The following is a 27,273-nucleotide window of genomic DNA, read 5'->3' as shown; positions in this document are numbered from 1 at the left end:
TTTAATATATATAATAATACAAACATATCTTGAATACATATGTAAAGTCACCAATAATGTAAGAGATTTATGGTTTAATCGGTAACCGCAATCCTTTGATTTGTCCCTGCCTTTCCACGACTGTGGTCGTTTCATTATCCTTTTAATTAGTTAGAGTGACCAAATCTTCTATTGCCCAACGACATATAAGGTGCTTAAGTACACCGTATAATGTTACATACAAAATGTACAAGGGGCAAGAGGTCATTCGTCTTGTCTCAAGTAATATCAGCTCAGACAGTTTCTAGTTCAGAATTGGCTTAATGCTTTGAATATTTACGGGTCTTGGTGTGTATTTTTGGAACGTAGGTCACGTGTAAACTACATGTTAAATAAATATTATTTAAAGTCAAACCATTAACGGTTATGTTTACGGTGTATAAATGCACTCAAAAACTTTTTACGTCTGGGCCTCAGATTTCTGTATCTGTTTCGTAATCATGTATTTTATTTCATAGACTTTTTCGGTCTAAGGTATCTCGCTTCCCTCTCTATGTTATCCTTTACAGTATGAACGAGTGTCAAATGCGCATATATTTCAAACTCATACTCAAAATAACTTTATTTTTATAGGTAACCAAGTACACTTATGAATGGCAACAGAAAGTATGTTAAATTGATTCTAAATTTACATTTACTACCAATTCGAACGTCAAGGGCGTAGAGCGGGCAAGAATTTTGGTATAAATGCCCGAAAAAAGCTTTATACTTGCTTGCTATGTTATGTTTATTGTATGCTATGTTTTACATACCATTTTTAAATTGTTTTTCCTTTATTTTGCTATAATATTTTTTTTCCTTTCTTCGCTTTTCTAGTTTCCGGTTCATCTATATATTCTATAGTTTTTGTTTATAATTCAACCTAACTTATTATTTGATTCCTTTTAACACGACATATAGCACTTACTACTACTATACTTTTAGCTTAAATTATAACGAACAGCGGGTTCAAGGCACCGATCTCACTTTTAATCACAATCTACTCAACCACAAATGACATAGACCCAACTCGGTCCAACGTCTCATCACCACAATGCTCCACCGAATACTCAATCAGAACTGTACTGTCACTGAACGCACTGTCCAAAGTCAAGATGGCGATTCTTAAAAGTAATAGAAGGAATCTCAATTATTAACCAAAAACACAAAAAATCTGTGGCCAATTGACTCGATCAGAACTTTCCTGATAATTCTAGAGATCCCTGTCATATATGTATATCCTTGCATTGAATTGCAAAATTGATTCGAATATGAAATTAGTTTGATATACAGTCTACACAGACTTCATTAATATTGCCTTGCATACATCTCTGATCATTTCAGAGTCACTGCTGGCCTATATAGCTCGATTATGAAATAAACTCAATTCAGGAGGAATATATAATGCTTTAAAATTGCTTTTGAGAAATTACTGAGCATCAGAGAAAGACGCTTCATTAGATATTGAGATCTCATTATTACGCCATTCAAATGATTCACTTATTTAACTGGACCTAATTTATCAAATATATATTTATTATAAAAAGCCTAATATTTTTACTAATATTACTGAATATTTGTTTTTGTTACAAGAAACCTTGTGGTTAAGCGTGCGATACTGAATTCGCAGGTTGTGTGATTAAATCCCAGTTGCCAAAGAATGTATTTTACTTTCTATGTGTTTGAAGGCAAGAAATATCGTCATCATACCCGTTTCCACATTTAGATGTAAACTTTACCAGGATCCTCCTAAAAAGATTTTTCTTTATTTTATAACAATAGATAGTTCTATCATATCTCAAATCTCATTTTTTATGCAAATAGTTGCAATCAAGAAGTAGTTTAAACCTTACCGTCTCACTAAAAACCTCCAGCTATCAGCTTAATAATTTAAATACTATGAGTATTTATGTTTCTCTGCTTTGTTTAATTTGTAGCCCTAATAATAAAAAATAAAAAATACTATGTTTAGTGAAAACTTATTTAATATTTTAATTATTTTAGGAATGCAAAAAATGAAACGTTCTTGTTTATAGACTACTCGTATTTTCACTACATTATGTTTATAAATTGTAATATCTAATTAACTTATTATATAAAATTTACGTAACACTTCGGTAAAATAAACAGTAATGGAAATGAAAATAAATTTCCACAGGAAACAAGCTTACCCTTTGCTACGCCAGGTGCGTGTACCACTCAGTTACGCTCTTAACTAGGTGAGCGTAGCACTGTTACCTGCTACGGGCGTAGCACAAAGTTCTTCATGAAGCTTTGACCCCGAAAGGCAGAGCTTTTACTACCATCATTTCCTTTGTACATTTCCAACAATAAAATAATAATTTAAATTATTTTTATATGCTGTATTTAATAAGTAAATAAATAAGATAAAAAAGCTTAAATGCCATTGTTCCATACAATAAGCATAATATATGAATATATTAAATAAATTGTATGTTCCACGTTTAAAAAAATCTTTCCCTAAATATTTCAATTGTTAAACAATAACAATGAATCCCATATACGCAAATGATGACGATTGTAACTCAAAGTATCAAATGTTAAAAGAAATATATGAAATAATAAAATAAATTAAAATTTCTTCCCGGTATCAAAATCGTAGCGCCAAAATGAATAAACTTGATTGCACCATAGCTGTACACCGGGCGACCCTGCGCTCCACTTGATGTTTCGCTGGGTTTCGCCGCAGTCTATATTTTACTAGCGAAAGGAGCACACGCTTCATAAAACTAATCTGTGAAAAAACACGTGTTGATCCGTGGACTGTGTGTAGTGGTGAAGTGAAATTTTGGAGGGAAATTGTTAGAAAATATTGTCGTAAGTACATTTTAATTTATTAGTAAATTTTAATTGATTATTTTGTTTTATAGCAAACGCGACTCTTTTGTTTAAAAAGGTTGAATATCTTTGAAAAGATTGAGTGCAGTTATTTAACGTTTTCATTACTTCATAAAGCCACGTACAAGGCTATGAGAAATAGCAACTTGTAGCATACTTATGACTGCAATTTTTCTTTTGTGTTCGTTTATTTATAAAAAAACGTAATTCGACCTACTGTTTCAATACGAAGAATTAAAATTCTTAGCGTCACGTTGACATCTTCTTTACTAGTAAATATTTAAAATTGTATTGTCAATTGAAAATGACAATACAAATTAAAAATTAAAATGTGTGAATTGAATTTTATGACATTGAACACAAGACATCCTGTGACCGAAGTACTTTCTTTTACTATTCGATTTTTGTCTATATAGTTATTCTATATGTACATTTGACATTATTGCGTACAAACATTTACTGTTTAATATATTTAAAACAGAACCTTTTTTTCAACTGAAATTTCTTTTGTCGTTATTTCGTAAACTAAATAAAAAAGCTTTGAACAATATTGATATAATATTATGATAATGACAACTTACATTAAAAACTAAACTTTATACTACAGATACTACCGAATTTCAAAGACAAAGAAAACGTTTTTAAGGCTTTTTTGGCAAATATTTCTAATATTTCTTGGCTCTTACACAGAATTCCATTTTCAAAATGGATTTGTAGATGGTTTTTTTCTACACAAAGACTGCTCGTTATTATTCATTGGCCAGGAGTTAATCAACATGTCACGCATTTGCTCATGCGTTGATTCTAATTACAAACTAATTTAAAGTTTGGTTTAGTTAAACGTAATTAAGGCATACCTGTAACTTGTAACTGTCACAAAGGTAATTCAATCATGTATAAACCAAAAGTATATTTGGAACAAAGAATGCTATAAAAATTAAATACATTGACAGGGTAAGCAATGACATTAAGATATTAAGGGAATAAATTGGATTATTATCCAATAAAATTTTGTTATTATTGTTAAATAATAAGTTGTAGCCAATAATGTCACCAGCTGTTACAGTAAGATTAAGAGAGACTTAGCGCTAAGTATCACTCACATGTGTCAAATATACATACATATATGACATAGGGTTAGTGTAAATTTGTCTTTTTTTTGCCATAAGTGTAATACTTACTACAAGTTTTTAAATTATTTTTTTACATATTCCATCGTTGTGCAAGATACGAGTATTAGAATAAAGTTATCTCTAAAAGCTATCTACTACTCACTTAAGCATCGTGTATACCTTATTGCCTTTTTATTCTTTACAGACAGATCTTCGGTCATAGAAGCTATCTCTTTACTTGACTTTGTTTTTTGGATATTAATTAGCAACGGAATTGCAGCTAGAGCTATCTATCCTATTATAAATTCTTATGCAAAGTCAAATCTGCGATTTTGTTTCAGCAAAAACCTTTTAATATTAACTAAGGTTTCAAATACTACATATCACAAAATCAGCTGACCTGAAATTCTTTCTCGAAAACGTTGCTACCTCCCGTACTATACAGAGTTATTTGAAAACGTATTTATTTTTGAAGTATAACGTCGCGGTATGAATTTCAAGACTAACTGAAGGTTTACAAATTTGATTTATTACAATTGTACTTCTATTTTAACAAGGATTAAATTATTCCATATATATATTATATATTACTCTTTGTCAGCACCGACACACAGATAATAAATGTTTGAAAAAAGGTTTACTATAAGTATAAAAAAAAAATCAGTGGCGCTACAACCTCTTTTATTCTTGGCCTCAGTTTTCTAAATCTGTTTCATGATCATTTTTTAAATCTAATAGACAAGTAGGTGATCAGCCTCCAGTGCCTGACACACGCCGTCGACTTTTTTGAGTGTAAGACATGTCGGTTTCCTCACGATGTTTTCCTTCGCCGTTCGAGCAAATATTAAATGCACACATAGAAAGAAAGTCCATTGGTGCACAGCCGGGGATCTAACCTACGACCTTTGGTATGAGAGTCGCACGCTGAAGCCACTAGGCCAACACTGCTCTTTATTAATATAGTATTAGTATGTTTAATATTAAAACAAGGGATGTGTATTTATTTATAGTTTATTGCACGAGAATTAAATAATAATATTAACATTTAAAAAAAACAACTCCAGGCTACCCTGATTAAAGAAAATAGTAAAAAAAGAATTGTATGAAAGTGCAAGAGTGAATTTATAATACAAAAGCCATGTTTTAAGAAATTTAGCTTATTTGCTTTTTTTATTTTTAATAGTGTGCAACATTATATAGTTGCATAGTTATAAAACACCCTTATTGAAAGGGGATGTTACTTATAACATAGAGGTTTTAGTATTGTTTCCAAGAAATTGGTGCTGAATTTACTTAAAAAATTATAAATGAAGAATGAAGAGATGATAAGATGCAGATAATATCTGCCCTTAGCAACATTAGGCATGCCATAATAAACGTCACATTTGTATCACCTATATTATAAAACTTATCATTTCAGCTTATCGCTTATTATAATCTCACTGGAGGATGTTATCTTAATAAAAGTAAATATTTACTCGGATTAAGATTTTTCCGTAAACGTCTTTTGGTACGTCGATTTGATTATTTAAAATGTTTTTCCTGTGGCTTATACAATGGAACAGAGTTCTTCATTAAGCTGTCTTTAATAGTAGATAATTAAAAAACTTTTAAAACTACTTTTAAATTTTTAAATTATACTAGTTTAAAGGATTAACATTAGTATGATTATTACATTTTTGGCCAGAACGCGCAAAAGCGAAAACTCTCCAAATTACGTTGATAATGTTAAGACAATTGTTTGTATACAAAAAACCTTTGTACATATGTTTGTAATTAAACTCCCCATAAACGGCTGGACAATTTTTGATGATTTTTTGTGTGTTTAAGTGGATTCTTGGATTGTTTTTTTTTCGAGAATGGTTGACTTTTAAGATTAGATGTGAATACATTACATCTGACCGCTTGTTTTATATTAATAGATTTCCATTAACTCGAGATTAGTAATCGTAGACACAAAATCGATTAATTCTTTTATCCTTATACAGAACGAGCTTGTTACGTCTTCATACTAGGTTCGTTTTTTCTCATATCCCTTCCTTAACCATTACCGTTACTACTTCCTTAACGGGCTGTGAGGCTTACAAAAGGCGTTATCGCTAAGCCCAAACCTTTTTACCCTACACGTGTTCTACAAACAGAGCATTAAATTGATTGTGATGGGATATAAAATCCACACCTTCACTTTGTAATAAGGTTCTCTTGGATTTCACTACACATCTATAAGAACACTTTCATTGAAAACTATTTGACTTAAAGTCCTATGCCCCATATCGGGCATACAGTAGAACCCCAGCCTCATCGGTCTTGGTCCTTTGTTCAAGTTTCTTTCGACTCTGCAATGATGCTTCGATGCCTTTTGTTTTGGGCGGCCCGTTTAAATCTATTTAAACTATAATAGTAGAGTGTTATCAAGTTTTTATCGTTTCCATTTAGCAGTAATTTAGAAAGAGAATAAAAAGTGATATCCATTCAATTCTATCTGTAAGTTATTAATTTTGATCATCTATTCATCTTTATATTGAATAATGTTGGTTCAATTGAAGCAACTTGGTATAAAATCATTTTTTTTTAAAGACAATTCACACCAATTGACCTAGTCCCATGCTAAGCTCGTGAAGCTTGTGTTATGGGTACTAGGCAACGAATATAAATACATAATATAGATAGATAGACATATAAATACATATTTAAACACCCAAGACCTAAGCACAACACCAAATGCTCATCACATCGATGTTGGTCTCAGCCGGGGATCGAACCCGGGACCCATGGATTCGCAGTCAGGGGTACTAACCACTAGACCAATGAGTCGTTTAAGTACACTTAAACGACTCAAGAAATACTTATAGAATTTGTAAAACAGATCACACTGTTATATGCTACCCGTAAAACCCGAAACTAGCGATGCAGTTCTTAGTCTCATAGAACGGGAATATACAGTTTGCAATATACACACATTCGTAACATTACATAACTATGTATATATTTAATTCCGTTCATAACACGTATACTAACTGTTTCCACTATATATAAAATATGTTAGAACACTCAGCGCTTTACGTTCTTATGCTGAAGGTGTGATATATCACTGCAAAAAGGTCACTTCGGAGTCGAGTGAAGTTGTTGGAGGTTGGAACATCAATCATCTACTGACCGGTGATATACTTACACATGTAGAACTTCATACAATGTGTGATACCTTCCTAATATTGTAGCTATTTGAATTTCAGATTATTTGTTTTATATATATATATTTAAATTAAACATTTGCAATTTTATATCCCGCCGAAACGATTCTCAAGATGGCGTCGCACAAGTCTATAACGTACCATGCCTGTAAACATGTATATTTATCTATATTTTTAATTAGGAATTACACCTATTTCTATTATTATTTATTTAATTATTTTTAATTATCACCTTAGCCGTTTGTAAATAATGTTTAAAATAGAATTCAGTACAGGTGCCGTGTTAGTTGTTTTTGTAAAATTTGTGAATGGGTTTGTAAATCGTTTTGTTTATAATTAAAGAAGGCTCAGCTGAATACTTAAAAAAACAAGAGAGGTTTGAAATATCGTCATGGAATATTAAAAATATCAGCCAAGTGTTTTAGTTCTGTGATCTCTTTTGCCTTTATTTTCAGTAGATTATATTTGAGTGGTTATTCTTAGCTACAAAAACTCAGCAGAAGTATATCCTGCTTCATAAAGTTTTAGCTTTTGGTTAGATCTGTTGTGAACGGCTGTTAGGTAGTCTGTTTTAGTCCAAGTAGTATTTAATATAGTGCATGTAGCTTTGAGTGCCACTGTTCAAACAACAGTTAAATCCTGTTTGCAATTTTGACATGAAAGGGAATATATTGGTTGGCTACACTTCGGTTTCCTACTAAAACCGAAACGAACGAAACAATCGGGGTCCTTTCGCGTGTCTGTGATTGGACTAGAGATGCTTTTGATCAATCACAATCAAGAGAAATGAGCAATCATTACGTTTCGTTATATATTTAACCCAGTGCCAAACTTGTACCTTTTATTGCAATGTGAGACGTGATAATAGAAATAATCTTGAAATACTACATTACATTTAAAGGACGGCAACGCACTTGCGAGCCTTCTGGCATTGTGAGTGTCCATGGGCGGCGGTATCACTTAACATCAGGTGAGCCTCCTGCCCGTTTGCCTACATTAAAAAAAAACTAGTTTTTTTATTCGTTCTGTTTTTTACTCACTGCTTTATAAAACACCACTTTAGGACTGAATGGATAGTCAAATAAGAGAAAGAGATTTGTAGAGTATAACTAAAAGCGTAATTAGATATTATTCGACTTCGATTAGATAGCCCGACTATAAATATGTTAAAAATAAAGTTTAGTTTACATTTACGTTACGATTCAAGGGCAGATATATTTTAAGCGAGTAAGGACATTGTTTGAGACAATATGTACTTAATATTAAATTCATGTATACCAAGTGAATCTCTCAAACATGATTTTGCTATTACAAGCAATACCATTAGTACAAGCTTACGATGCTATGATATTGTTAATAATTCGCTGAGTCAGCTTCTCTACGACAGCTACGAGAGGTTATATGCCACGCACTGCTACGGTTCGACAAGGTATTTGATTCTGTTGTTGTAACTAAAAGCCTTACTGTAACTACATGCTTAAAATTGAATTCGAGTCTGTCTGCCTGTGTGAACGCGATAAACTCAAGAAAATACTAAACTCAAATAAACATTTTTTACGGTTTTCACCAATATGATGATTCCTGAATAAGCTTTAGGCGTATAATTCGTTATCATTTTATATGAACTGACTGAAATATATTAATTATTGTTGAAGTGGTTGCAAAAAATCTTACCACGTGGGTGAAGCTGCGGGCGAAAGCTAATATTCATATTACTCTCGAGTAACTTTAAAAATAAGTCGTTAGGCACTTATTTTTAAAGCACGCGTACCGTAACATATCGTCATAGTCGTAGAATAGTGACGGATCTAACAAACAGTAAACTTTACAGGGCAGCCATTTTAAAATAATATAATCATGTTAGTTTTTGTCATAACTATTTTAATTCATATCCTGTTATTATGAAATATTGGCATACAAGCAAACAAAAGGGTTGTTTTGAAACAAAATAAAAATAATAACATTAAATTACACAATTTTCTAGAAAAATCAAAAGCTTCTATCAAATCCGTCACTTTACCGACTGATTCATTTGCAATTTAAAACACATGGTATTTTTTTTTAACGTAGCCGTAATATTTAGTCAATGTAGTATCCAAATATGATCAAAAGTGGATTTTGGATTTTTTTCAAATCCGACATTGTTCTACGACCATGACGATATATATATATATATATATATATATCGGAAACATATTATATGTTAGTACGGAATATTGGCACTTTTAGTCCTAAAGCAACAAAACATTTTCTTGATGCTTTCGTAATAGTAATCAAGTGACGCTACAACCCTGTATGGGTCTTAGGCTTCGATTTCATCTCTTTCTTTGATAATTTTCTCTCTCAATAGATAATTAGGTGATCATCCTTCTGTGCATTACACGTTTCGTCGACTCTTAAGTTTCATAGATGACGATCCTCACTAGCCTAGACGAAAATTGTTGTTTTGTTGAAGCCATTTGACTTTTGGCTATCATTGATTCAACAAAGTAGAAAAATCAGTGGCGTTTCAGTATATTAGTATATACAGAAACACCTATAATCAAAGTAATAGCGCGGATCCAGTCCTTAAAAAATGTTTTTGGTAACGTAGCTAAAGTTCTATATTAGTCGCATAAGCTCACAAGCCAAAATAGACAATTATTATATACCTATAACTATATGTATAGACAATTTTATGTTTTGACACCGCACAATTATAACATCAGCATAACTTTGAAAACTATAGACTTCAATTCATCTTGAATGCTTACTGCTTGAGACTCTAAATCCGCGCTTGTTTAATGAAAAGCAAACTGGGTAACATAATCTAAGCTCATACTTTAGCCAGATAAAGTCAAGTATCGAACAATACGAGCAATAGTGATTGAAAAGACACGAAGCCACGAGCAGAATTGATTCCGAACAGCGGAAACCCATTACCGTGTAACTGCCGCGCCGTTAAGGCTCATACACTGACTTCCGTACGTGGGTTTTAACTACGCAAAGTGTTATTTTACATCTTAATAGAGGTATAATCTAATTTCCTTATTCACAATAACATAATCAATCAGCTTACGCTCTTCCGAAAACTATATCCTTGAAATTCAGTGTAGTTAAGCTATGGAACTCACTTCCAGTCCCTATTCGCTTAGCTCCTTCTCTATCTTCCTTTAAATTTCTTCTTTACAAACATTACCTGTCCATATCGTATCCCTAACTTTAATAATAGGTACCTACCAACTGTCGTGAGACTGATCTTAATTTAAGGAATTAAAAATGATTCATGTGCACTTTTTATTATTATTATTATTATTTTTTTCATGTATTCTTTATTAGTTTAGTTTGTTTTTTGTTCCTGATAAGTTTCCTTTTCTAAACAATTAAATGTAATACATGTATTTTTGCACTTCTTGCCTTTCTTATGTAATCTTTTTTTTTCTCACAGTGGTTGCCTGGAAGAGATCGCTCGAAAGCGATAAGGCCGCCAGTTGCTCTCCTTTTTATTTAATTATGTCAATTGTACTATATTAATGTATATGCAACGAAGTGTCAATAAATAAAAAATAAAATAAAATAATCAGTCTAACAAAAGGTCCAAAAGGTTTTCAGTCAAAACGTGATTAAAATCTATTTCTTTGCGCAAGCACAATTTAATAGAAAGAAATGAAAAAGTAATTAAAAGGTGAAATTGCCTTGATTGAGATTTTATGAATATGAGGGAACAATCTTTATTATGCAGGCCTTTTGGTCGTTCTAAACTAAAACAATTTTGTCGTAAATAGAAATAATTACGAATCTGTATTCAGATTAACACAATTTGGGTAATGGCAACTAAGGCACGAAGGCGTTGAAAAATAAAAACAAACAGTGCCGCTACAACCTTTAAGGCCTGGACTTCAGATTTCTGTATCTGTTCCGTGTTTCATTTGTTTTATCGAATATGCAACGTCAGCCTTCTGCGCCTTCGACATACACCGTCGACGTTGGGTCTAATACCAGTTTTCTCACAATGTTTTACTTCACCGTACGAGCGAATCCGAAATGTGTACATAGTCAAATATGCCATTGGTGCACAGCCGGAGATCGAACCTACGGGAAACTTCCTAAGGGATATAAGTCGTACAAATTAGGGGCCTCATAGCCTAGCAGTCATAATATTAAGTGGCAGCTAGGTGAGGGGTACCGGGTTCGATTCCCGGTTCGAGGGCAAGTTTTAATTTAATTTAAATTTGTTCTCGACCTTTGGGAGGGTTGTGCGGTACCGGGCGAGTGCTTAAACCGTACATGGAGGGCACGGTCGAATTTATAAGGCAAGCAGTGAGTATGCTACCTAAGAAAGGAGACTGTGAAGGTTTAGAACGTAGCAATACGTTCTAGGCCCAGGATGGCAAAATTACAAGTGCGAATTATAAAAAAAACATCTTATACTAGACGCTGGCTAATGCACAAACCGTGCCAGAGCCATAAAAAAATAAAAAATAAGTCGTTCAAATAAGCCACTACAAGGACAACACTGCTCCTCAGTTGGAAAAGGTCATAAGCTAATATTATGCAGGCAGATTCGAGAAACATATCTAACATATTGCTATAGAAAACGTAATTGTATGCCCCATAATATGTGTCTAATTACTACCAATTAGTGTTGAATTTCTGCCAATTCTAGAACACAAAGTGAATTCAAATTGCTATTTGAATCATGTTATGAACTCAGTTAATACACATGAATAATTGTCTGCCAAAGAGACAATACTATATAATTACTAATTCATGTCAAACATAGATAATTTTAATCACTTAGATCTTAGTACAGAAAATTTGTGGCGCAGTCATCTGTTAAAACAAAATATTATCATTTAACAAATATCATCTATGTGCGCGTCGTATATAGTATAACAAAATAGTTACGTGGAAAATGAAATGAATTAGTCTATTATAACAATCATGTCTTTATAATTAACATTGATTCACCGCAAATATTAGTTATAGATGTTACGAAAAACTTTAAATTGTTTTAAAAAATGTCTATAAATTACGTCGCTGTGTAGTATATAGGCTTTTAATTCTAGTTCTCTTGTACCGCTATTCTAGTGTCAACAGGATGTCTATTGATAAAAATATATCAAAGTAGTTATATTTCTTTATTTTTCTATAAGTCACTGTTGTTCGTAATAAGTAACGCAGTGTTAGCCCAGCCTTGCGATTCTGTAACTCACTTTTCGAACTCGCACAGCGGTTTTCGCAGTTTTTAAACAATAAACTACCAGCTCCCTCCTTATCAGAATGCCAAATCGTAAAATGACTGCGCCGCTGCGAAAACCGCTGTGCGAGTTTGAAAAGTGAGTTACAGAATCGCAAGGCTGTCCTGTTATCAACATAAATAGTGCGTTTTCCAAGCCTCGTATAATGAAGGAGAACATCGTGAAGAAACCGTGATTCCACGTGTGCATGGCATGGACGGCTTATTAACCTGCTTGCCTATATATAAAATATTTAAACTAGAATTAATTTTCCTTAACTAAGTAATCATTCACCAATATCATGCTAAGTATTCAGTGAGAAATATTGGCACATAATATTACGCTACTACAATTAGGAGCGGAGGTTCAATGATAAATGTTGCAAGAATGGGAAACAATTTACCTATCTTGTTGAGAGCATCCGTTGCGTGCGCTTCATACATGATTTAAGTTACGCTAAATCTATGTATGACAGAAATGTTCCAATTATCAAGTTTGCGACACTATTCTTAGGTCAACATTGTAAGATTGCCTTACCTTTAAATTGGTAAAAAATAATGCATTATTTGCAAGGGTTATAATTTAGGTTTCACATAATGCTTTTTGATGAAAATTTCACTTAATATCATTTGATTTTCATGAATATCTTAGGAGATGTCATCAAACTACTCTACAACAAAATATTCGTCTAATACCATGCGTGCAGGTGTCTTATTTTAATGCTAGTGCAACCGCGGGACCCTGCTAGTATTTAATGAATACGGAAAATGGAAAATTGTTATTAATTATTCGGAATGCGATAGTAAAACACAATTGGTTATAGAAAACCAAAATATGCCAGAAACTGCAAACTGAAAATATTTTTCAAATATATTTCAAATTGTTTTTTCAATGAATATTTCTATTTCATATCTATGTAAAAACTCCAGGGCACAACTGAATGAACTCATTGATTCTACAGACCGGGTGTTGATTTCAATTGAAACCCTCACCCACGCTGAGTGAAGTAATTTTTATTTATAGAGTTAATTGAATGCGATTGATAATATACCCTAGTACTAAAACTATTTATAATGTGGTATTGTAATTATAAAATAATACATGAAATTAAATGCTGAATGCCTATTTTATTTAATATGATTTTAATTAAAACTAAAAGATGAAAGGATTAGAAATGGAATGTAAGGGCGTAAGGATGATACAACTTTTTTAATTTCTGTGAATATTAATAAAAAAATTGTCTGATGAATATGTAAGTACTATATTTTTCGTTAGCATATATGTTTATGTATACAATTCGGTGTAAAGATGGTGCTTTCCTCGTTCAATGAATAAGGAAGTACTTAAACCATTAAGAGTGCTTAAAGCCACAGGGACCACTTCTTATTTATTTTTTGTTTTATTTCTCTATATCGTATTATTTTAATTATATAAGATTAAGATTATGTTGGTAATTTATTTATAAATTCTTAAACAACGTGTATGCATAAAATGATACAAGAAAATATGACATCACAAATTTTACACACATACACATCAATTATATTAGAACATAGAACATATTACAAATTGTATCGCGGTTTTAGCTTCATAAATATTTAATTGACAGATTTCATAATAAGTGATATATGAAAAAACATCATGAACTCAATCATATATAAAATTGGAAGAGTAATTGGATTTTTATTATAAATTAATTTTAATATTAAAATATTTAATATTTTCTGGAATTTGTCTCCAACGATCTGATACCAAAACACTTACTTAGGGAATATCGAATTATATTATATATAAATACTTTGGGCATCTATAATATATACGTTGCCTATTTATCGTCGCATAATATATAATCAACTACATATACCATTACCCACGCAGCCAGGTTTCCTTTCATTAATTATCCTTGTTTATATAACCCAGCGCCAAGCATGATCTTTGACGCCTATTCGTTACCCTTTTTTTTTTTAAACATATATTTATGGCTGCTATCTACTGATACAACACGTGACATGATTGGGTTGCAATCTGCTAAAAAAAATTAAATATCTTGATGAATGTAACATCAGATGAGCATCCTGCACGTTTGCGTCCTGTTTTATAGAAGAAAAAAAAATTATAATGTATTAATGATTATTTATTTTGATTTTAAATATAATTTATGAAACCTGGCCCTGTCAGGGTTACGAGTTTGTATTATTTATACTTGTAACCAATATGCAGCTTTATTGATGATCTTTGACTTTGATCATTGACACATGGTCATTAACCGTGTAAAAAATAAAAAAAATTATGTGTTACTAAAGTACAAAGGTGTAGTCTCGATGTTTACATGCAGAATCGTGAATTCAAAACTCACGCTAGGTTCACATAAATAACGTTTACGTTACGTTTATTCCACATCGTAGGGTCCGAAGTAATTGAAGGGTTGACTCCAGGTGTGTGGTTTATCAAAGAGTTGTATCGATTGACAGACCCTAGTTTATTTTCGTCTCAGTAAGCCTTTAGTATAAAGCCTTTCTAAGGAACGGCAAATAAATTTTCTTATTAGAACATGTTATTTTTATTCACTTTGCAATAAAGATTTCATGTTCTGAATTATATGCTTTAAATTATATGACAAATGAATTTCTTTGCTTTTAGTAATCAGGCTATGATATCTTTGGCTAAACGTTTTAGTGAAACTAGTTTTCTTCTATAGCGGTCTGGTCTTTAATTGTCGTATACAGTTAACTTATTTCCGGCTATTTGCAAATCTAATCGAAATGATAATACCGACATTTCAGACACTGAGCATATTTTACAAGACCTATGGAAGCTTATTAAGAATAATTAACAACTCTTCTTCTTTTTCTGGTGCCTCTCCATTACTGGAGGTTTTTTTTTGATGATGATTGTCCCATGATTTGACCATAATTTCCTTCTACCAACACGCCGTATACCCTGGATTGTACCCATTATAATTAATTGAAAGAGCTGGTAGCTGGCTGGCAACACGTGGCTCAGGTACGCAACTTCCCGTTGTTTAATGTTCTCCATAAGTTTTTTCGACATTGAAACTCGATTAAGAACTTTCTCATTAAGGTGGGAACTGACCAACGTTACGAGGTGTACTGTAACATGTAATGTAATGTTACACAACGAGCATTCGTGCAGTCAGTACGTCGTGATACGGGGAAACCAGCGAGCAACGAGCCGTTGCTCGCTTTGAGTGCTCCACCCGGCTGTCGGTTTTTTGGCGAATCCTTTGACTGTTACGCGGTTCAGTAATTACGCGTCGCACGTCGCGAGTGATCATGATCATGATTTCCTATAAATTGTGTCTTTTTTAAGTACTTTTGGTCCAATTAAATTCAACAGTTCTTCAAAATCGAGATCTGCGTACAAAGTTTTTATACTGTCCAGTAATCATTTGGTTTTTAATATTGCAATCGACAAACCACCTCATACGCCTGTGTTTTTAAATAAGTTTTATGTCCAGTAACATTTTTTCTTCTTCTTAATTTGGATGAAACAATAATTAAATAGAATGAAAGATATCAAGTGATAATCTATCACATCTCGTGAACACTGGCGGCGAAAGCGGAGCACAGAGTTTTGACGAGCATGTTACGCCGATTTTAGAACACAGCGTAAAGGTGGGAACTGACCAACGTTACGAGGTGTAATGTAACATGTAATGTAATGTTACACAGCGAGCATTCGTGCAGTCAGTACGTCGTGTTACGTCGTGTTTCCCCGTAACACGACGTACTGACTGCACGAATGCTCGCTGTGTAACATTACATTACATGTTACATTACACCTCGTAACGTTGGTCAGTTCCCACCTTTACATGCTCGATGCGTTACACGCTCGATGCGAATGCTACATTACACATTGTAACTTTGGTCAGTTCCCACCTTTAGAGACCATCTGGATTCTATACGAAGCATTCGACGATAACTCAAAAGTGCGTCTAAGCGCCGGCGGGTATCTTCTATTGTCCAAGCTTCACAACCGTACAGAACAATTGGCCATATGTTATTAACAACTCACATGAATATATTATTCTATCCTTTTCACTGTATACGTAAAAATAATGCGTCTTAGTTTGTGCAAGCATTTACTATCTATATTGGTATAACAACTCAACAGCAACTTTACAATGAAATAACAAGCCGATGAAAAATTCGCATACTTTGAAACATTCTTTAGAAACGAAATTATCTGATTTTATATACCCTGCAGTTGCCAAAGTATTATCGAACTTTATAATGATGTCGGAAAAATCAGCTTTGCATCCTTTAATGTTTTGTAACAGGAGTTTAAATTACGTTATTAATGGCATATATCTATCTTCCTTGTTCGCATCCACTTTACTGGCTTAGGTAAGTTGGGTGGTCCTGGATACAATTCTCTTGCGTAATAAATTTTTTTGGCTTGGTAGGATAGATGAGACTTAGACTAGGCAATGTACTATAGATTTAATACCAATTATTTCCAAAGCAATGGGACAGAAAGGTAAAAAAAGAGCACCAATTACACAAGGTGAATGCATTTAATTATTCAACAATGCCTGGAATTGCAGGCTTGCGAATGTTGTCAGCTTTTTAGGACTGTCCACGGGATGGGACTGTCAAAGATGGTTTCACGATCTTCAGATTTACTTTATTGTATAATCAGAAAATCAAAGTCAGCGACGCCATAAACTTATTTTAGGTCTGGGCCTCAGATTTATGTATCTGTTTCATGATCATTTGTCGATGTAATATTCAAGTAGGTGATCAGCCTCCTGTGCCTGACACACGCCGTCGACCTTTTGAGTCTAAAGGCAAGCCGGTTTCATCACGATGTTGAAAGAAAGTTCATTGGTGCACAACCGGGGATCAAACCAACGACCGGGATGAGAGTCGCACGCTGAAGCCACTAGGCCAACACTGTTCAATATCGTATAATACCTCTTATATATTTTAAAAAGTTGGTAATAAATATTTGTTTGCGTCTACCATCCTACGTAAATAAAATAGGTTGAACAGTCATCATTTGAAACTCATATTAAAATGCCAATATTTCAAAAGTAATCTATTTTAGATATTCAAAAACTTTTAATGATAGAAATTTAATTTATTCTCACATGATAAACCTTTATTAAAATATTTAATAATATAAAAGACAAGTATTTTGCGACTGGCAAAAAATTATTAAAGACTGAATTATTTATGCAATTAGAATTTTAAGTATACATTATGGATCGATCAGGCCTATAGGAACCAGCAGCAGCGGATTTAGAGGTCTGGAGGCCTCGGGGCAGCAAAGAAAAAAATACCCACTGGCCCTAAATTATTTTCCAAATAAAATGAAAAACTTTTTCAGTCGAGTTTTTCAATCAATAATTTATTGTGAAACAAGTAGTATTTAACAAACACATAAAAATATTATATCAAAAGAAAAGTTACTAGTGTTGCCCTCCCCTAAATCCGGCCTTGGGAACCAGTAATAAGTTAAAAAAAACTGCCTATGTAATATGATAATGAATAATTACTCAAAAATAACTTTCATTGCGATAAGCGATATAATTCTGGCCACCAGTTTAAAAACTAAACTGTACAGTTCAGAACAGTACAGATCAGAAAATTTTGAATATGCAAATCAATATTAAAATACAACATGCAAAGTAAGAGGAAGACAATAAATTACGATTATCAGGATTTGATAGAGAGATTGAAGTTTGCTTACGTATGTGATTTTATCCATATAGTACAAAGTATATCATCTATCTTTATTTATTGACTAAATACTAAAAAGCAATTAAGTTTCTTAAAAATTTCAAAGTTTATAAATTCAAAGTCGAGTAATTTTGTAAACTACAAAGTTCACATTTAACAATGTAAAATTAATAGAAAAATCAATAGTTACACCATTGAGGCGCTAAAGTGAATCACGTGAAGCCCTGAACTAAATCTAAAGACAAAGTCATATGAAAATTTAATTTACTTCGGATCAGCATTTCGCCTAAGTTTGAGCAGTAAATCAAGTGTTTATGTCGCAGCGTAGCTTTACGATGTCATACCCTGCGTTTACAGCCTGGATTATCATAAACTTAAAGAGGTTTTATTAGTATATACAATACTATGATGTGAAAAGTTTAAATTGTTAGTCTTATATGTTAAGTTATAAATAAAGCCCTCTACTCAATAAATTGGGACATCAAAACCTTATTTCTAGGTAGTGCTTCATTGCTGCATTAAGCAGGCAAGTAAATCTGGCTTCTACTATTCTCAAAAACGTGTGTGTTTGGGTATTGGATCGCCAACAAGACAATTTTTTTCTCATGTTTTTATTTCACGGTACGACCGCAAGTAGAATCCGTAGTTGTCAATCGAGTGATGTCAGTGTTGCGTACAAAGCTAATGTTGCTCTCTCTATTATAATATTCATAAAAATATATATATACCCTACAATACTGTACCTGATCACATACAATCAGGAGAAAAAATCCTTTTTGTTAATAAAAATAAAGTATAAGCCAACTTTTCGTGTAGGTTTCCTTTTTGAAAATGGATATTAGAGTGTATTATACAATAAGTATACAGTTATTTTTGTATATCAGCCGGTAGTTGATTTTTAAAGTATTCAGAAATTAGCTGATAAATTTAAGAAGCTAAATAAGAATTAGTAAAACACAAAAGCTTAATATATCTTTTAGTTCATCAATAGTTTAATAACGAATATTTCAATTTTTTTAATAGTTTCAGATTGATCGATAAATAATGAATGGTTACAAGTATGACAAGAGGTCTCATAATGTGCTGTGGTAATAAATTAAAAGTGAAAATCAAACAAAAATCGCTCTTTATTTCAACACATAATATTCGGGATTAGAACGATGATGATTAAGGAGTCAAATGGTTACGAAGTGGTCTCATATATTCCAATATACAGTATGTATGTATTAGGCGAAACGTTTTAGACACACTCTGAAATTATCGCTTCCGTGTCCCATTTATTCCTTTCCATTCCAATATTGATATTGTTAGGTACTCCATTAACGCGGGTATACGTAAAATTATTAAAGTAAATTTATGATATTTATCCCATTATAGAGTTTTCAATAGCTTGTTTTTAATTAGTTAATCCATTAATGTCGCTTCAAGGTGAATCATAAAACCATCACAAATAATCACTATGTAACCATAATTTTAATTAAAATAACCAAAATTAACTAAAGTGTTAGATCTTAAATTATATAAGTTTTAAGACCGCTTAGTTCAGCAAAACTCTTGTCGTATCGTACCGAGTGTTTCGACGACATTCAGAAAACTCAAATTTTATTACTAGGCACCGATATTTATTCAACCGTATATAATCTTTATGCTTTCATATAAAAAATATATCCAATACTATATTATCTCTGCTTCATGCGAATACTATAAATTTAAAGTTAATAAAACTAATTTCAGTCTCTCACTAACCACGACCGCCGTAAAGTATTCGAAACGAAAAGTTATATAAATAGTAAATATGTGCGGTTTAGGAAGTTTAGTTTAATCAATACTTAATTTATTTATTTATCGTAGTAGCCTATAATTAGAATTTATTTTGTCTGTGCTTGAAAGTAAGTTATAATTTGTAATAAGTAATAGTTTTAAGTTTTGACGACTCATTGGTCTAGTGGTTAGTACCTCTGACTGGGAATCCATGGGTCCCGGGTTCGATCCCCGGCTGAGACGAACATCGATGTGATGAGCATTTGGTGTTGTGCTTAGGTCTTGGATGTTTAAATATGTATTTATATGTCTATCTATCTATAATATGTATGTATATCCGTTGCCTTATAATAAAAAGAGAAGCTATATGAACTTGTTTAAAAAATTCTCCTTTGATTGCTGAGTAGGAGGGCATTGCTGTTTTTAGGCACATCTTCAAAAGTTCTTTAACAAGTTTAAATTAAAATTTTACTCAATTATATGTCTTCAAAAGATGAATTAGGTACACTTAATAAAAATAAAACAGAATTTCTAAATTACGGTAACCAAAATCGCTGAAGTATTTAGATTCCTAAATTGTATGAGGCCTTTATTTTAAATATTAATAAATGAGTTGGTTCGTGATATTTAAAACTAAAAGCGTGGGAGATTAATTTTATTTTCTAAAATTCTCTGCAATATCTTGTTGTCAAGTAATAACTTATTTACGGGAGATGTTTTAATACTATTATATAAATTATTTATGTAGGCTTAAGGCTTTTTTACTACTTGTCTTAAGAAGTTAGTATTTATATTTTTCATTCATGATTGGTATTGCTTTTGAAAACAAATCGATACAGTTTCCGGTACGTAATTTACTTTTTAGTTCATTTGCTACCCTTTTGCGCGTCGTGTTGAAACAATATTATTTACGTTCTTACTTTCTAAGTTTAATCGTTTTAAAATACAATATCATTAAGCTACAAAGTAGTGTATATGTGCAGTGTTGGCCTAGTGGCTTTAGCGTACATCTCTCAACTGTAAGAACCGTTTGAATCACGGCTGTGCACCAATGGAGTTTTCTTTCTATGTGCTTAATTAACACACGCTTGTACGAACAAAAACACAATAAGGTAACCGAATTGCCTTAGATCTAAAAAACGACAGCGCGTGTCAGGCCCTACTTGGCCCTTAAGGAAATAAAATTATCACGAAACAGATACAGACATGTGCGACCAAGAGGTTGTAGCGTGACTGTTTTTTAACAAATTAATATGAATCTTGTATGATGTATATGTTAACGTAAAATTGTAAACACCGTTAGATTGTAATCTATCTCGCGAGATTATAAACTGTCGAAAGATTGTGAACCTCAGCGTACTGCTTACAATTTAACTTATTATTATTCGGTAGATTGCACTACACTTAGTTATCATTCAAACTTCTTTGGTCAATTACAGATTAATTTTACTTCCCAACAATTTCATATAACTACCGAATAATAATACCTTAAATTGTAAGCAGTTCGTTGAGGTTCACAATCTTTCGACAGTTTACAATCTCGCGAGATATATTACAATCTAACGGTGTTTACAATTTTACGGTGACATATATACTACATAAGCATATTCATGTTCAAGATTCTTTATATATAATACCAGTTAATTATAAAGCATTTCACTTTCACGATATATTTGATGAAGTTTTGATATTATATAAATAATAAAAAATAAATCAGTGGCGCTACAACCTCTTTAGGTCTTGGCCTCAGATTTTTGAATCTGTTTCATGATCATTTTTAATCTAATAGGCAAGTGGGTTTCCTCACGATGTTTTCCTTCACCGTTCGAGCAAATGTTAAATGTGCACATAGAAAGAAAGTCCATTGGTGCACAGCCGGGGATCGAACCTACGACCTCAGGTATGAGAGTCGCACGCTGAAGCCACTAGGCCAACACTGCTCTTTTGATATTATTTACTCGTAAATAATAATAACAAAAACGTGTGCATTGCAGATGAGGTTATTGATGATATTAAAATGTTGAAACTAATGCTTCTTGTATAACATATACTGCATAAGCATATGCATGTTCACGACTATGTTCATATAATACCAGTTAATCATAAATTATTTCACTTTCACGATATATTTCATGAAGTTTTGATAGCTATGGTATATAAAAATATCAATAACAAAACGTGTTTATTGCAGATGAGGTTATTGATAAAATTCTGTATTAACATGTAGAATTAATCTCTTTTACAATTTCCTGTAGAAAAAAGGTCGACATGAAAGTAAAGCTTATACGGCAAATATGTAAACGTGTATCATTTAATGTTTACGTAATATATTTTATTTTTTTCGTTTGGTTTGAAGCCAATTAAGTGGAAGAATGACAGACTCCCTTTTCGTTTATCTGAATGAAGAAACACAACTTCATAAGGTCCTTTCAAAGGGAAATTCTTTCAGAGTTAAAACTTCCAAACTAGAATTGCAAACGACAGAAATTCACTGAATCTTGGCAGCCATTTTAATCTTGATTAGGGCTGATTCAGAGTTTGGCATAGCGCTGAATTGCTGTTAAAGGTAATATTTTATTTTTAACATTATATAACCTATGGTTATAACGACGGTGTGTGAATGTGTAATGTTTAATAATAACAGCCATTAAATCCTCCACTTATATCCATCCTATAAAGTTTTGGTATAATTTGTATTGTATTTGCATTGGTATAATTTTTAAGCCACGAAGATTAAGCGGGTAAATATTATGAATTATATTCACTTATTATACGAAATTATTGCATTTCAAATTGTGTAGCAAAGGTAGTTTTAAAATAAAAAATATCAACTATATCTTTTCTCGTTTTACTAGAAAGATAACTATTGTATGGAAGCGGTCTGTGCTTCCTCAACAATGTGTGTGCTACATAAACATAATATGTATATTGGTAGATAGCGAGAGTGAAAAATATAACTGTATGTTAGTCTATGTTAATAATCTTATTAGTAGGATATACTAACTGCGGATAAAAATATCGTTTCCTTTTACGAAGAGACGTTTCAGGTCATTTGTAATTCGTGATAAAAAAGTAATTACGGAGGAGCTTACGTAAAAATGAAGATTGAAGGGTCCAAAGGGAAGTGGGCCTGTCTAACAAAGAACGTGTTTTGATCAGGAAATATATATCAATGTTTTTGTTGTTGACTCGAAAGCTACTTCTGTAAGTGCATTTTTAACAAAGATTAAGGGTGATGTCCCTTAATCCCTCAAACACACTAAAAAAAAAGGTTACTGTAATTTCGTAATTAAAATAGTTTAAAGATAAATATCAAGATAATGACATCCATTATCGAAATCAATTTCCGTTTTTCAAACGAACAACAAAGTTAATTTAGGTTTAAAAGCTGTCAAATTTTGTTTGTAATCAGCTATCAAAATATGGTATAATGAAAATGTGTCTGCCTTGTTCGAGGACTTCGAGAAACTTATATTGCCTTCTTCTATTTATCAACTTTAAGCGAGGTTTTAACCAATAATAATGATAATTATAATTAATTTACTACCCAAAATAGTTTACGTAACAAAAACGTATCCCAATCTCCTGATATATACACAAAAATAAGGTATTTAGCCATCTTAACCTACATAGTAATATTAATAAAAATTTATTTTAAAAAAATTAAAGCAAATTTAAAAAGTTTGGTCCTGTGGCAGTGTACTTTTGATTTCCGTGGTCTTGGGATGAGGGTTTCAAGTGCACACGAGCTAATTAAAGGTTTGATAAGCGCCTAGTATGTAGAAAGTACCGGTAACCCCAGAACTGGTGCTTTCCTCGCTCAACGAATAGGTATCGAAATACAGCAACGAAATGCTGCCGGCGTTAAAGGTACACTGCAACAGTGACCAAACATTTTAAATTTGTTTTAATTGTCTATTTATCTATTTTAATTATTATTATTATAATGATTTAGGTGCTTAGTTTACTGTAGCTTTGTAAAGTTCAAGCAAAACTCGCAATTTTACATTTGCAATCACGATAACGTAATGAAAGCAATAGAATTGAAATGGCTTGAAGACGGAATAATATAAGATAATCTAAAAGTCATTAAGAAGGGACCTTTATCCCATCGGAAATCTTATTCAATGACGCGAACGAAACGTTTATTATTCAGTCTAGATCATATTTTATGTTTACTGATGCAAATTCAATACAAAAATATTTGCTATTGAATAATTTGTTGAATAAATATCGGATGCAACCATGTTTTCAAGTTTGTGGTGAATGATTTAAATAAATATGCACTATATTTATTATTTTACTATCATTACCGTGTATTTGATCAACCGAGTTCTTTTAAAAGGCTTTATATATTAATAATAAACATAATAAAGATATTGTTTGTTTTTTCAAACGGTGATTCATACTTTCTCATTTTTTTTAATTCCATATATTAGAATTTAAGCTAAAAAAGTTTTAAAATTAAATTGGTGTTGTGAATATTAAATATCCTGCTTTCAGTCCTTCTTTAGCATTTATTAATAATAATTATTATAATTTAAGCATCATATGTCCATATGTTTATAATTGTGTTAGTTACAATATTGTCCTAAATATTATATTAGTACTAGCTGCCCCCGCGAACTTCGTTTCGCCTTAATATGTTTTTTTTGACTTGGCCCACTTTTGAGTAGCTGCATACCAATATGGAACATTTGTTCGGTTTTCTGGAATGAAAACTTTTTAGGGTTTTCTGTGAATTGTTCTCTATATAAACCTCCTAAGTCATAAGATTTTAGTTAACAAATAAAAGATAAGGGTTGATCGTAGAGGGGTGAAAATTAAGGGTAGTATGTATTTTTGTATACTGTATCATAAAAAAATAAAAATTTAGGAGTGGACAACCCTTATCACTTAATGAAAAATAGATAGTAGCCGATTCTCAGACCTACTGAATATGCATATAAAATTTGATAAAAATCGGTCAAGCCGTTTAGGAAGAGTATGGTAACTTACATTGTGACACGAGAATTTTATATATAAGATGTAAGCTTTAAGGTATATTTAATCATAAAAATCTAAATAAATTATAAATTTACCCCCGCACACATTACCGTAACATTTTTTTACCGTGCAGGCACATGCACTCCATTGCAATAACCCATGTAAGGACAATCCAGCCTTCCCGCTATTACAACCAGCGCGGCGTGCTGTTACGGCTAGTCCCCACACGTTTCACCAGTGATACAGTTCACTTGCTTGATACACCTGCACAACCATCAACTTATACTGACGATAAAACTTATGTAAGACGCGATAACATCACATTATCGAGCATGAACCGGCGCATTTTTATATATATTATTCTTAGCTTTTTAGTCTGAGTTAGAAAAAAGGAAGTGAAAACTTCTTTAGCGGCGTTGTACACTTTTTTTGGAATGGGTAAAAAATGTTAAACTCGCGTCAGGACAAATTCGTAAGACGGATGTTTTTTTAAAGGATTATGAATCTTCGTGCTATATAGTTACGGTTTTAATTCATTTTTCTCTTTCCTCAGATACATTCATGCACGTGGAATTGGACCTTAAGTCAATTCACCAAGGTTTAATTTTGCGAAACGTCTAAAGCTTTCTTATTAAAAACGATTAACGATTTGGTTAGACGCGAATAAAAAACATGGATGGAGAGTAGACAGCTGGCGCGGCGTATTTAATGTAATATAAATTGTCATGTTTGTGTACGATAGCGCAATAAATAAATATTGTATTCTACCACATAAATTATAGTACTTTTATACTGATAATTAAAGCAAAATTATTCCCTAACCATTCCAAAAATGCACAACGTTAATATTCAAGTTTTCACTTCAGCCGGCACTCCCGGAGTGCAACCCGTCGTTTTTTTAATACAAAAATCTAAACGTTCTAAATCTTCTCTATGCCGCCTTCAGAGAACGGCTATTGAAGATATTTTATTGATATCTTTCATCTAGCTTTATTCAAATAATATTGGCTACTATGTAGGTATATTAAAAGATACAGCATATTAAAAGCACACAAATTAAATATCTAAATCATATAGTACTATTAAACTGCATTATGTTCAGTGTTGCTCCAAGTGAGTTTTGTAAATGAAAAGTTGCTTCAATAGAAGGGCCATTAGGTCAATCTAGCTAATGTTCTTTCCGATAAAGCTCTGCCGTAAAAACTACACCACACTGCATACTAATGGAAGCTTTATATCATCTTCATAACAACAACTGTAGAAATATACATTTGTATTTTCTCATTGCAATATCAGGGAAATCTCTAGAGTTAAATATTTATAATTCCGACACTACAAAAGATGTTCTTAATTAAAATTGCTGTTTTGCATAGTTAGGTCGCATCTCCTACGATTCTCTAAACATTGTCACAGATTCGGAACTTTTGGCGGTTTGTTATGACGTCTGTGGTTAATAATAATCTTAATATATATAAATTACGTGTCACGTTGTTTGTCCGCTATGGACTCCTAAACTACTGAACCGATTTCAATCAAATTTGCACACCGTGTGTAGTTCAATCCAACTTAAAAGATAGGATAGCTTACATCTCAATTTACCTGCAATATTAATTTATTGCAAAATATTTGTTTATTATTTGACAGTCACAATTCTAACAGATGGCGCTTTGTTGAAAATACCAACGTTTCACATAAGCTACAATTTAATGGCATAACCATCAAAAAAGCATGGTGGTCCCTATGACTGGTGTTATCCTACCGTTTCCCTTGAATAGTTTACTACTATGTAATATAAACAAAAACCTTAGCCACAGCAACGCTTGGCCGGTCTGCTAGTTTATTATATTTTATAAACTTATTGGTCTCTATTTCAAACAATTTTTTTTTTGTTATTTTTATTCGCTTCCGGTAAGGCTAAAGTTTGTAGACATCAATAGTCTATAGTCTTGTACTACGTACATTTATTTAAAAAAAAATCGAAATGTTAATTCAAGGGACAAGCGACTCAGCGCACCATTTACCCTTAAACAAACTTAATTTAAATATAAATATTATACTAGTAGACTCGGCTAAGCGTTGCTGTGGCTAAGGTTTTTTTTATATTACATAGTAAAATTCAAAATTCAAAAATCATTTAATCATATTGGTAACACTTTGTACACTTATGACTAGTCTGTAAAGAAATACATATAAATGCTTGACACGTAATGTATATATATTAAGATTTACAGTTACGAAATACTTTACTAGTGCGTTTCAATTGTTTTATTTATATTCCAAGTTTGAACAAATTTAATCAATACAGTTTATTTGATCACGTAATATAGGGACAACCCTGTCCTCGGGGCGAATAAAAAAACAAACACAATACATTGAACCAATTTGATTATTTATTTGAATTAAAAAATCCGACATTCTTTGC

General features: G+C 32.2%; 1 protein-coding gene across 1 annotated transcript in view; it reads left to right on the top strand.

The window, feature by feature from the left end:
- Positions 1-2,739: 2,739 nt before the first annotated feature.
- Positions 2,740-27,273, top strand: part of LOC125054588 (octopamine receptor beta-1R-like) — a 60,408-nt gene continuing 35,874 nt past the window's right edge. The window contains exon 1 of the mRNA XM_047656567.1: positions 2,740-2,856. The gene's annotated coding sequence lies outside the window, so the exon portion shown is untranslated. The remainder of the gene's footprint in view (positions 2,857-27,273) is intronic.

This window comes from Pieris napi, chromosome 12 (genome assembly GCF_905475465.1).
Source record: "Pieris napi chromosome 12, ilPieNapi1.2, whole genome shotgun sequence".
In the NCBI taxonomy this organism is placed as follows: domain Eukaryota; kingdom Metazoa; phylum Arthropoda; class Insecta; order Lepidoptera; family Pieridae; genus Pieris; species Pieris napi.
The sequence above is the reverse complement of the archived record's forward strand: the minus strand, read 5'-3'. Positions and strand labels throughout refer to the sequence as shown.